Raw genomic sequence first — 11,670 nt, 5'->3', positions numbered from 1 at the left:
CTTGCCTGTGAACTGAAGGTAGGTCTAGTGGCTTGGTTACACTCAGGGTCAATTTTCTTTTGTTTTCTTTCTTTTTTTGGCAAGTCAACTTCATAGGTGGTGTTGTATCCTTTCCATTGCATCATAAGAGGGGACACGCCGTGTCTGGTTCTCTTAAATGGAATAACGCTGTGTCTGGTTCTCTTAAATGGAATACTTTCACGTCTTCAGGTTTCTGAAAGATGTGGGCAGTTTGGGTACATACTGTTTATTAGATCTAAAAGTTCCCAGTTTCATAAGACTTTTCACAAATTGTAAATGGATGCTTAATATACTAAATGCCCTTTCTGCTTCCATTTAGGTATTTTCTGTATTTTCTTTTCTGCTTTGGATAACAGGACTTTCTGTCCTCAGAAATTAAGTTAGGGGATGAGCCCTGTTTTTTCAGTTCTGAGGAAGAGTGTGTGTTGGATTGAAATTTTGACTTCTTTGAGTGTTTTGGTAGGTCTTTCTATGTGGGCCTTGTGTTTTCCTTGTGGGAATATTTAAAACCACTGATTCAGTTTCTTTAATGGTTTCAGACTATTCAGGTTTTCTACTTCTTAAGTCAGTTTTGGTGACTTATGTTTTCCTATGAATTTGTTTGTTCCATCTAAGTTTTCAAAATTATTGGGATCAAATTTTCAAAATATTTCCTTTTACTGTCCTTGCTAATATTCTATATTTATGCCTTTTATCATTTTCTTGATCGATATTTCTTAGTGTTTGTTGCTGTTGCCTGAAGAAGAGGGTGAGAAACTTTCGGCTTTAATGGCCCTCCCCATTCTAAACTTCCCTTTTTCCATTTCAACAATTTCTACCCTTTATTATTTCCTTTCTACTTTCTTTGTGTGTGTTCAGGTACATTTCTTTACACTTTTTTTTAAACATTAATCGAAAAATTTTTTAAGGTAAAGGATCTCACTATGTTGCCCAGGCTGGAGTATAGAGACTATTCACAGACACCATCGGAGCTGACTGCAGCCTCAAATTCCTGACTATTCACAGGCACCATCGGAGCTGACTGCAGCCTCAAATTCCTGACTATTCACAGGCACCATCGGAGCTGACTGCAGCCTCAAATTCCTGGGCTCAAGCAGATACTCCTGCTTCAGCTTCTTGAGTAGCTGGGGCTATAGGTGACATTGCATCTGGCCAAACTTCTTAAGTTGAACACTTAGTTCATTTATTTTAGCTTTTCTTCTTTTTCTTTTCCTTTTTTTTTTTTTTGAGACACAGCATTGCTTTGTTGCCCAGGCTGGAGTGCAGTGGCACAATCATAGTTCACTGTAACCTTGAACTCCTGAGCTCAAGAGATCCTCCTCTCTCAGCCTCCCAAGTAGCTGGGACTACAGGTATGTACTGCCATGCCTAGCTAATTATTATTAATTTTTTTTTTTGTAGAGACAGGATCTCCCTATGTTACCCAGGCTGGTCTAGAACTCTGGTCTCAAGTGATCCTCTTGCCTGAGCCTTCTAGACTGCTGGGATTACAGGCATGGGCCACAGCGCCTAGACTTCTTTTTGTAATATAGATGTTCAAGGCTATTAATTTTCTCTCCAATTGCTGCCTCAGCTACATTCCTCAACTTATTTTCATTATAAAAAGTTTGAAAATGTTTTCTATATTTATTTAAACTCATTTTTATTGCTTCTTTTTTGGCTCACAAGCATTTGAAACTGAATTTCTATTTTTTATGACTTTTAAAAAATTGAATTTTACTTTATATTCAGTGAAATGCACATATCATATGTATTGTTTGATACGTTTTGCCAAATGCAGATACCTGTTCAAATCACACATCTGTTAATATAGAGACCATTTTCATGACAGCAAAAACATTTTTTTCTATCAGTTCTTGCCCTTCCCTGCATGACCTGAGGCAAGGACTCTTGATTTTTAGCATCACAGAGTAGCTTTGTCTTTTATAAAATTTAATATAAATGGAATCATACTATATGATTCTCTTTGTGTGTAGCTTCTTTTCTTCATTACATTGTTTTTGAGTTTTTTTCATGTCATTGCTTATATTTTATTGCTGTTCTCTTCCTTCCTCTGTTTCTTCTTCTTCTTCCTTGTTCTCCTCCTCCTCTTTCTTTATAGTGTCACATTTCATGAAAATACCACAATTTACTTACCCATTCTCCTGTTGATGGATATATGGGCTGTTTCCAGTTTGGGGCAAATATGAGTAAAGTTGGTATGAGCGTTTTTGTACGAGTGTTTCTGTAGACTGTTTTTCTTTCTCTTGGGCAAATACCTGGGAGTGGAAATGCTGAGTCATCTGGTAAATGGGTATTTGCCTTCATAAGAAGCCAAACAGTTTTCCAAAGAGGTTCTACCATTTTATACTCCTAGCAGGAAAATCCTAATATTTGACATTTTATGCCTTTTTAATTTTAATTATTCTAGTGAGTAAAATATTGAAGTTGTTTTAAAATCAGTTTTATGATTTTACAATGTAAAATTTACATAGAAATAAGGCACACATATTATTGCACAAAATTTGGCAAGTCTTGACAAATGCACACACCTGTGTGTATAACTACCACCCCAATCAAGATACAGAACATTTCTCTCGCCTCAGAAGATTTCCTTACGCATCTTTACAGTCAATTACACCCACTTCTGCCTTAGGTAACAATCTCATTTCTACCACTCTAGATTGGCTTTGCCTGTTCCAGAATTTTCCATAAATGGAATTACAGATGATGTACCCTTTTTTTGTATGGCTTCTCTCAGCACAATTTTTCGGAGATTCATCCATATTTTTGTGTCTAAGGTAATTTATTCTTTTTGACTGTGGGTATGCCACAACTTGTTTATTCATTCTCCTGATGATTGACTTTTTTTTTAGTTTCTGGCTAATTATAAGCAAATCTATGAATATTCTTGTACAATAATTTCTTGGATCTATGTTTCTATTTCTCTTGGGTAAACTTCTAGAAGTAGAACAGCTAGACTATATGAGAGGTGTTTGTTTAACTTTTTAAGAAACTTGTTTTTCAAAGTAGTTATCTATCAATACCTGTGAAAAGAAGGGAAGAGGAAAACCAAAGAAAATAAATAAAAGAAAATGGTTACATAATTTTATATTCCTAACAAAAGCATATGAGAGTTTCAGTTGCTTTACAACCTTGCCAACACTTGGTATGGTTTTCTTAATTGTAACTATTCCGTTCTGAGTGTAACGGTTTAATTTGTGTTTCCTTGATCACTTGACAGTTGTTAATGTTGACCATCTTTTCACATGTTACATATTCTTCTATGAAGTATCTGTTTAAACATTTCACCAGTTTTTGTGGACTATCTTCTTATCACTGAGATGTAAGAGATATTTACATATTCTTTTCATAAATTGTCAAATATTTTCTCCTAATGCATAACATACCATATTATTTACTTAAATAGACCTATTATTAATAAACAGATTTTATTTCTAATAAAATCCGGCTTATCAATTTTTTATGGTTAATGTTTTCCTTGTTTTAGCTAAGAAATCTTTGCCATTCCAAGTTCATAATTGTATTTTCCTTTATCTAGAGGCTCTGTAGTTTTAACTTTTCTTGATCCATCTCAAATTAATTTTTGTGTACATTATGAGGTGAGCATCAAGATACATTTTTTCCCATACAGGTATCCAATTGTTCCAGCACCTTTTTTTTTTTTTTAGAATTTTTTCCCATTCATTTCTTCTAGTGCCTTTGTAAAAATGCAGTTGACTATTTATTATTAAATTCATTTCTGACTCCGTACTGTTTTATTTGACTCTCTGGCTATCTTTACATTAATAGCACATTGTCTTGATTATAATATCTTTATAGTAACCAGCAATGTAAGTCCTCCAAATTGGTTCTTTTTTTCAAGATATTTTTGATTTATTTTTCTACTATTCTTTTATGTCCTTTGCATTTTCATGTACATTTTATCATCAGCTTCTCAATTTCTACCAGAAAAACAAAAATCAAAACAACACATGCTGGAATGTGGTTTGAGATTACATTGACTATAGAGCAATTTGGGTATAGTGATAGATCATCCATGACCACGGTGTATTGCTCCATTTAGTCTGGCTTTCAAAAAGTTCTTTCAGCAATGCTTTCAAACTTTATATGTAGAGATTTGTTCATTTTATCTTCTGAGACAGGATCTCAGCCTATTGCCCAGGCTGGAGTGAAGTGGCATGATCTTGGCTTACTGAAGCCTTGACCTCCTGAGCTCAAGCAATCCTCTTGTCTCAACCTCCAGAGTAGCTGGGGCTACAGGTGCATGCCACCACACCTGGCTACTTTTTTTTTTTTTTAAGAGATGAAGTCTTACTATGTTGCCCTGGCAGGTCTTAAACTCTGGGCCTCAAGTGATCCTCCTGCCTCAGCTTTCCAAAATGTTGGGATTATGGGAGTGAGCCACTGTACCCAGCCTATATGTAGAGATTTTAAACAAATTTTGTCAAATGTCTTACCAAGTATTTTATGTTATTTGCTGATTGTGTGAGAGTTCTTGAATTTCATTTTTAAGTTTTTTATAGCTAGTATATAGAGATACAATTTACTTTTATATATTGACCTTGTAGACTTTGATCAAAGTTTGTATTTTATTAAAAGTGAGTTTTTTGTAAGTTCCTTAGGAATAGCTTTATTTGTAAGAAGAGACAATTTTACTTCTTCTTTTCCAGTTTTTATAAATTATCTTTACTTGCCGTATTTCACAGGATCGGACTTCCAATACAATGTTGGCTGCAAGTGGTGAGGGTCCATACTCTTGCCTTGATGTTGGAGGGAAGCATTTGGTCTTTCACCTTTAAGTGTGATGTTAATTAAAGGTTTTTCTTAAGACGGTTTTGCCAAAGTTTAAAGTTTCCTTTCATTCCTAGTCTGCTGAGAGTTTTAATTATAAAATGCTAAATTTTAACAATTTTTTTTTCTGCAGTTATTGAGATGATCAAATTATTTTTCTCCTTAACTCTGTATATATGATAAACTATATTGATTGACTTTCAAAATGTGAAACTAACCTAGCATTCTTGTGGTACGTCCCACTTAGCAATGATACATTATCTTCTTTATGCTGGCTAGATTTGATTTGCTGGCTGCTAATTAAATTTGTTAAGAATTTTTGCATTTATATTCACGAGAATTATTTGTCTATGATCTTATTTTCTTGTAGCTTACTGGTTCCCTACTCTTTTGAAAGAGTTTGTTTAATATTGGCGTTATTTCTTAAATGTTTGAAATAAATCAGTAATAAAATCATCTGGACTTCGAGTTTTCCTTAGGAAAAAGTTTTAAACTATGGATTCAATTTTTAAAACATTAATGAAGATTTTCTTTTTGTACTGGTTTCTGTAATTTTTATCTTTCAAAGAATTTGTCCATCTCATCTAGGTTATTGAGTTTGGTGGTATAACCTTGTTCAAAATGTTTCTTTTTTATTCTCCACTGTCTGTTGAATCTATAGTAATGTTCCTTTTTTCATTACTGTTATTTCTTACCTTTTTTGTATTGATCAGTTTATCTAGGGCCTTCTTAATTTTATTTATCTTTTTGAAGAACTGACTTTTCGTAATGTTGGTTTTCCTTATTTTCTTTTTTCTATTTTATTGACTCTGGCTTTAGTCTTGTTTTCTATCTTCAATTTATTTGAAGTTTAAATTTCTTTTCTTTTTCTAGCTCATTAAAGTGGGAATATATATCAGTTAATTTTTAAATCTTTCTTTTCTTATATATTCATTTAAAGCTCTAAATTTCCTAAGCATTTCTTTATCTGCATCCAACATGTTTTGGTATGTTATGTTTGCAATACTACTCAGTTCAAAATATTTTTTAATTTTCTCTGTGATTTTTTTTTCTTTCTGATCTATGGTTATTTAGACGTTTTTATTTTTAATTTCTAAGAACTGTGGATTAAGAAAATGGAAGATTTCACAAATTTGCATGTCATCCTTGTACAAGGGTCAGGCTAATCTCTGCATTATTTCAATATTAGTCTATGTGCTGCTGTAGAAAGTACTTGTGGATTTTACATGTATCTCTCATTTACTGATTTCTAATTTACTTCCATGTAGAGAGAATACTGTCTGTGAAATTTAAGTCTTTTTGAAATGTATTGAGACTTACCTTATGGCTCAGCATATGATCTATTTCGGTTAATATCTGACATGCCCTTGAAAATAACGTACGTTCTGGAGTTGTTGGTTATTGTGTTCTGCAAACATCAATAAAGTTAAGTTAGTTGACCTAATTCATATCTTTGCAAATCTAATAGATTTTTTTTGGTTTACTTGACCTGTCACTTCCTGAGGGAGTAAGTTTTTATTGTTGTTGTTGTTCAGACAGGGTCTCACTCTCTTGTTCAGGCTAGAGCATGGTGGTACAAACATGGCTCACCTCACCCTTGAACTTGGGCTCAAGTGATCCTCTCACCTCAGCCACCTGAGTAGTTGGGACTACAGGTGCATGCCAGCCTGCCCAGCTAATTTTAAAATTCTTTGTAGCGATGAGGTCTTGCCATGATGCCCAGGTTGGTCTTGAACTCCTTGGCTCAAGTGGTCCTCCTGCCTAGGCCTCCCAGAGTGATGGGATTACAGGTGTGAGCCACTGCATCTGGCCAAGAGAGTAATATTAAATCTCCAGCTGAATATCTGTCTCTTTCTCCCTTTAGTTTTGTCAGTTCTTACTTCAGGTATTTTGAAACTTTCTTACCTATTTATACATTTAAGACTTTTATATCACCTTAATAAATTGACTCTTTTAAACATGATAGTCCTCCTTGTCTTGGAGTCTGCTTTTTCTTATATTTATATGCCCATTCCAGCTTTTTTATAATTAACATTTACATAGTGTATTGATTCTATTTTTAAAAATTTACCTAATTTTTGTTTTTATTTAAAACACGCTCTCTTTCAAATAACGTATCATTAGGTCTTGCTTTTAACACCTGTGAAAGCTGGAAAAAGGGAAGCCTATGGAGCTGAAATGATGACAATGGTGGATGATGAGGAACAAGCAAGTCCCAAGCTGTAAACCTGGGGAACGGTTTCGTCTAGGAGCTCAGAAGGAGAAGGGACCATCATACCACAAATCTGGGTAAAATCATGTGGAGATTCCCTTTCTCCCTTTCCCTACGGGGAGCTGTGTTATCAGAAGGCAGAGTGTTGGAAGCAATAGAGTTGGGTTTGAGCAGTGGGGTCCAAATATTTCCATCACATCTCCCATTAGTAAAATAAAAATTTAAATCATCTTCCTAATATATGTAAATTTATTTATTTATAAATTATTTTCATGTACCATAATTGGCTAGTGTCTCAAGGAATAATATGCACTTAGAGTGATGCTTACTTACCATTAAGGACAGTAAACAAATTCATTTTCAAATTATATTCTTGGTCATCCTGAACTTTATGGCTGGCTTCATAGCACATCCGACTATGTGAAAACAAAGTGTGACCTAGAATAGACGAAACACATTGAGATGTTCTAATACTTAACAGTTTGTTCCTCATGCCAGGAGATTTGGTTTTGACACCTATGTTGGAGATCTTGGGCTTAGGGAAAAGGGAAGTCAGGGGGCCTGGCTGAGGTCAGCACCTGGCTTCCTTGAGAAGCTGCCAACTTTGTCACTAGCTGGCTCTGGGACCTTGAGCAAGTTGATTCTGTGGATCTCAGCTATCTCAGATGCAAACACAGGTCTGATCTAATTTCCAATCCCACCTTTCTGTAAGAAGTAGCTCAGTGTAGTGGCTTCTAAAAATCCTGGGTTCAAAACCACTTAACATCTACGTGGCCTTGAGTGAATGAATTAGCTTTTCTGAGCTTTGTTTTCTGACCTATAAAATGCAAACACACTTTGCTTGTGAAGATTACTTGAGATTATGTACATAAATAAAAAAACAATATTTTTGTTTATCTCCTATCTCCTACACTGTGGCTCTAAAGTTTTATATGGGGCATCAGAATCCCTGGGAAACTGGAAAAAGTCCGTGTTCTGCCTCCACCCCCCCACCACGCCCAGCCTTGCCCCATTCCTCCCATCCCACCGCATCCCTGATTCAGAATCAGAGCTTCTGGGGTAGAGGCCCGCAATCTGCATGTATGTATGTATGTATGTATTTATTAGTGATGGAGTCTCACTGTGTCGCCCAGGATGGAGTGTGTGGTACCATCTCGGCTCACTGCAATTTCTGCTTCCCAGGCTCAAGCTATTCTCCTGCCTCAGCCTCCCAAGTAGCTGAGATTACAGGTGCACATCACCCCGCCTGGCTAATTCTTGTATTTTTAGTGGAGACGGGGTTTCACCATGTTGGCCAGGCTGGTCTTGAACTCCTCACCTTAAGTAATCGTAATCCACCACCTTGGCCTTCCAAAGTCCTAGGATTACAGGCATGAGCCATGGTACCCAGCCCCACAATCTGCATTGTGAGGGACTCCTGCCTGGTTGCACTGCACCAGCCTGTATACACTGCCTGCCACACCAGAGTCTTGCCCTTGGAAGTGTTCAAAAGAAAACAAAAGGGCTAGACAGGAGAAGACAAGCAAAGCAAAGGGCCTGTGCTCCTGCGGGCCAAGCAATCCCCAGGCAGGCTGCTCAGCGCACCACCCACGGGTCAAGGCTTGCCAGCCCTGCCCAGCCCAGCCCTGCTGGAAAGTTCGCTGTGGTCAGACCATGTTTTTCAGCTCCCTGCTCTCCTTTCCTGTGGCTCTGTTTTGACAGGTGTATCCAGGGCTGGCGCAGCAGAAGTTGCCAGCTCAGCCCTGGCTAGGGACGAGTTGGAGGGAGGGCAGGAGGCGTGCCCAGCCCCCTGTGCCGCCCCAAGTTGGAGAGGTCGTGAGGTCACCGGGGTAAAATGAGTGGCCCAGCCTGGGGATTTTAGAAGCACTCAAAGGACATGGACCAGATCTGTGGCTTCCAGCAAGCCCTGCTCGCCTTAGAAGGAGGCCCAGGAGTGACTTCGGGGCTTTGCAAGTCTGGTAGGGATTAAAATCACCCTCATGCTGAAGGCTGGGCTTCCAGTCTTGGGGCTGAAATGCCACTGGCTCTTTGTTACCACTCAATGTGGGTTCAGACTTCATCACCTTGGCCCTGGCACGTTCCAGAACAGCAATCAAGCAGGGTAGGAGAAGGAGCACTTGGTTAGAAGGGCAGGACAGAGGAACACATGACAGGCTCAATGGTGGCAAGGCCAGTCCACTCCCTCTGCTTTCTGATGAAGAAACTGAAGGTCAGAGAGGGCCCGTGCTAGGCCTAAGGTCCCACAATGATGAAGGGCCAGCAGGGCAGAAGCACAAGCTGCCCAGTTCCCATGGCCACCGAAGTTCCTCCCTTGTGGATCCCACCCACTCACCCACTCTGAGGCGGGTTTCATCCATTCACAAAATGTATGAATACAGCGATTCCCAGCATTTGCTTCAAGCTTTACAGTTCTGTCTATCCCCTTAAACCCCGGGGGCTTAAGCAGTACCTAGGGCTGTCCAGATACTCTGAAGGGCCACATTGAGTACTAAGAGCAGTTTGATGTAGGCAGGGAATGGGATTGGGGCAGGAACACCTCCCAAGGAATATGTGTTAGGAAGCTTCCTGAGGACTCTCACCAATAGGAAAAGTCGCCTGAGAACTGGATCTCCCGCTAGCCAGAGACACCAGGCGGGAGTCCCAGTCCCAGATGTGCAGCAAACCCCTCAACTGCTCTCAGTCCTTGGTTTGCTCCTTGGGAAATAAAGGAGTTGAGCCTCAGATCCCCCAGGTCCCTCCTAGCTCTCACAGGTCAGGGAGCGTGAAATGAGACATGCAGGGATCTGGCCACTCACCTGCAGAGGAGCATGGAGCACACCCGCTGTGGCCCAGGAAGCTCTTCATCCATGTCATGAGGACCGCTGTGACAATGGCTGATGTTTATGGTGTGTCGAACATTCTCAGGTGCTGTGGACATCTCAGGTGTCAGTGGGGAGGAGGGACCTCATGCCACACACCACAGAGGAAGAGGTGAGGTCCAGGTGTGGCCGCCATGCTTGGCCCCATCCTCACTCCCCTGCCCTTTTGCGCATTTCAAATGAGCACCAACCCACTAATAAACACCCAAAAACAAAAAATGGCTGGGCGTGGTGGTTCATGCCTGTAATCCCAGCACTTTGAGAGGCCAAGATGGACAGATCACCTGAGGTTGGGAGTTCAAGACCAGCCTGACCAACATGGAGAAACCCTGTCTCTACTAAAAATACAAAATTAGCCAGGTGTGGTGGCAGGTGCCTGTAATCCCAGCTACTCGGGAGGCTGAGGCAGGAGAATCGCTTGAACCTGGGAGGCAGAGGTGGCGGTGAGCTAAGGTCGCACCACTGCACTTCAGCCTGGGCACCAAGAGGGAAACTCAGTCTCAAAACCAAAAACCAAAAAACAGGGCCCCAATCTTGCACTAGGTCACATTTTGTCAGCCAGCGAGGTTGCTGTGCCGACTCACAGGGGACCTGCTGTCCTCTTCCGTAACCTGCAGACTCTGCCCCTCTGTAATCTGCACCGTAACCTGACCAGGCCCCTCGGGGCAGGTCTGGCCTGGTCTTTACCTCCTTTCCTGTCCTATCTCCTTGTCTTGGAGACAAAAGCCAGAATCAGGAGGTGTCACTCACATGTCCAGGCCTGCCCTGTTTTCCAATCTTGTTTTAGCCAAAGAGCTCCAGGTCCAGGCTGCAAGACGCACTGGGCTTCCCATTTCCTGCTCTCTGCGAGAAATTCCCTGACAGTCTTGGTTCCCGGCTGAGCTCAGTGTTTCTAAAATGGGACTAGGCGCTGAATTTCTAGGGGACCCTCGTCACTGGTTCCGACGAGGACACCTTCAGAGGCCGACCTGGAGTGCAGCCCTGAAGGTGTCGTGCCCCCAAGTCAGGCAGGAAGGACTCAAAGCCACCTCACTCCTGGAAACAGCTCTTTACTGATTCAGTAATACTAGGCAGCATGGTATTATCATACATGCACAGGAGCGTTACATGGCCGTGGGGTATGCGGTGCAAACCAGTTGCACATCCGGGACACTCGGGAAGGTGCGGAAAGGCTTTGTGGGGGAGGGTCTGGTCTCTGTGCCCTCAATCTGGGGGGTCTGAATCTGTTTGAATATAAAGGCAAAGCAGCTTGAGAGCGAGTGTAGCCAATAGGAGACCACCACCCTGCGCTTCCCAGTGCCCCTCTCTGCCAGTGTGTACAGAAAGTTGGTGGGGGCCAAAGAGTGATGACAGAGGGGCCTCTGTCCGTGCCCAGGCCCTTCCCGCTTCTAGTCCAGCTGGCTGCCCATGCAGAGAGGGGTCGGGCCATGGTGGGTTCTGGTGGGACCAGGTCAAGCAGCTGTGATCAGGACAGCCTGGTGCAGGAGGCAAGAGCTGCCCAGTTACAAGGGGTCGGCCCTCCTGCAGCCAGAGGGAATGGGAAATGGGACAGGCCAGCCTCAGGGAGAGCAAGGGAGGCAGCTGTGCAGAGAGAACCTCCTGGCCTGCCTGTCTCCCATCTCCACTCAGGCCCAGTGCTCCAGGGCCTACAGAGTGCCCCCGTGCAGATGAAACTCCTGCCTGGATTCCTTCCGCGCTGCTCCTGAGGGGCAGAGGCAAGGATGAAGCGAGGAGTTTTCTGGACATGTGAAGAAATGGCTGTTGAACTTCTCCGGGGCCGCTGTG

The 11,670-nt window shown here is 41.2% G+C and overlaps 1 long non-coding RNA gene and 1 other non-coding gene across 2 annotated transcripts; both read right to left on the bottom strand.

The window, feature by feature from the left end:
• Positions 1-2,865: 2,865 nt before the first annotated feature.
• LOC116541292 lies at positions 2,866-10,156 on the bottom strand. Its single transcript, XR_004264775.1, has 4 exons — positions 9,823-10,156; positions 7,361-7,465; positions 6,136-6,223; positions 2,866-3,047 (listed from the first exon to the last, which is right to left on the bottom strand). It is a non-coding gene; the product is annotated as an uncharacterized LOC116541292 (long non-coding RNA).
• Positions 5,925-6,028, bottom strand: LOC116541336. Its single transcript, XR_004264802.1, has one exon. It is a non-coding gene; the product is annotated as a U6 spliceosomal RNA (small nuclear RNA).
• Positions 10,157-11,670: the final 1,514 nt, after the last annotated feature.

This window comes from Sapajus apella, unplaced genomic scaffold, assembly GCF_009761245.1.
Source record: "Sapajus apella isolate SASKATOON/1434 unplaced genomic scaffold, GSC_monkey_1.0 scaffold150, whole genome shotgun sequence".
Classification (NCBI taxonomy): Eukaryota; Metazoa; Chordata; class Mammalia; order Primates; family Cebidae; genus Sapajus; species Sapajus apella.
The sequence above is the reverse complement of the archived record's forward strand: the minus strand, read 5'-3'. Positions and strand labels throughout refer to the sequence as shown.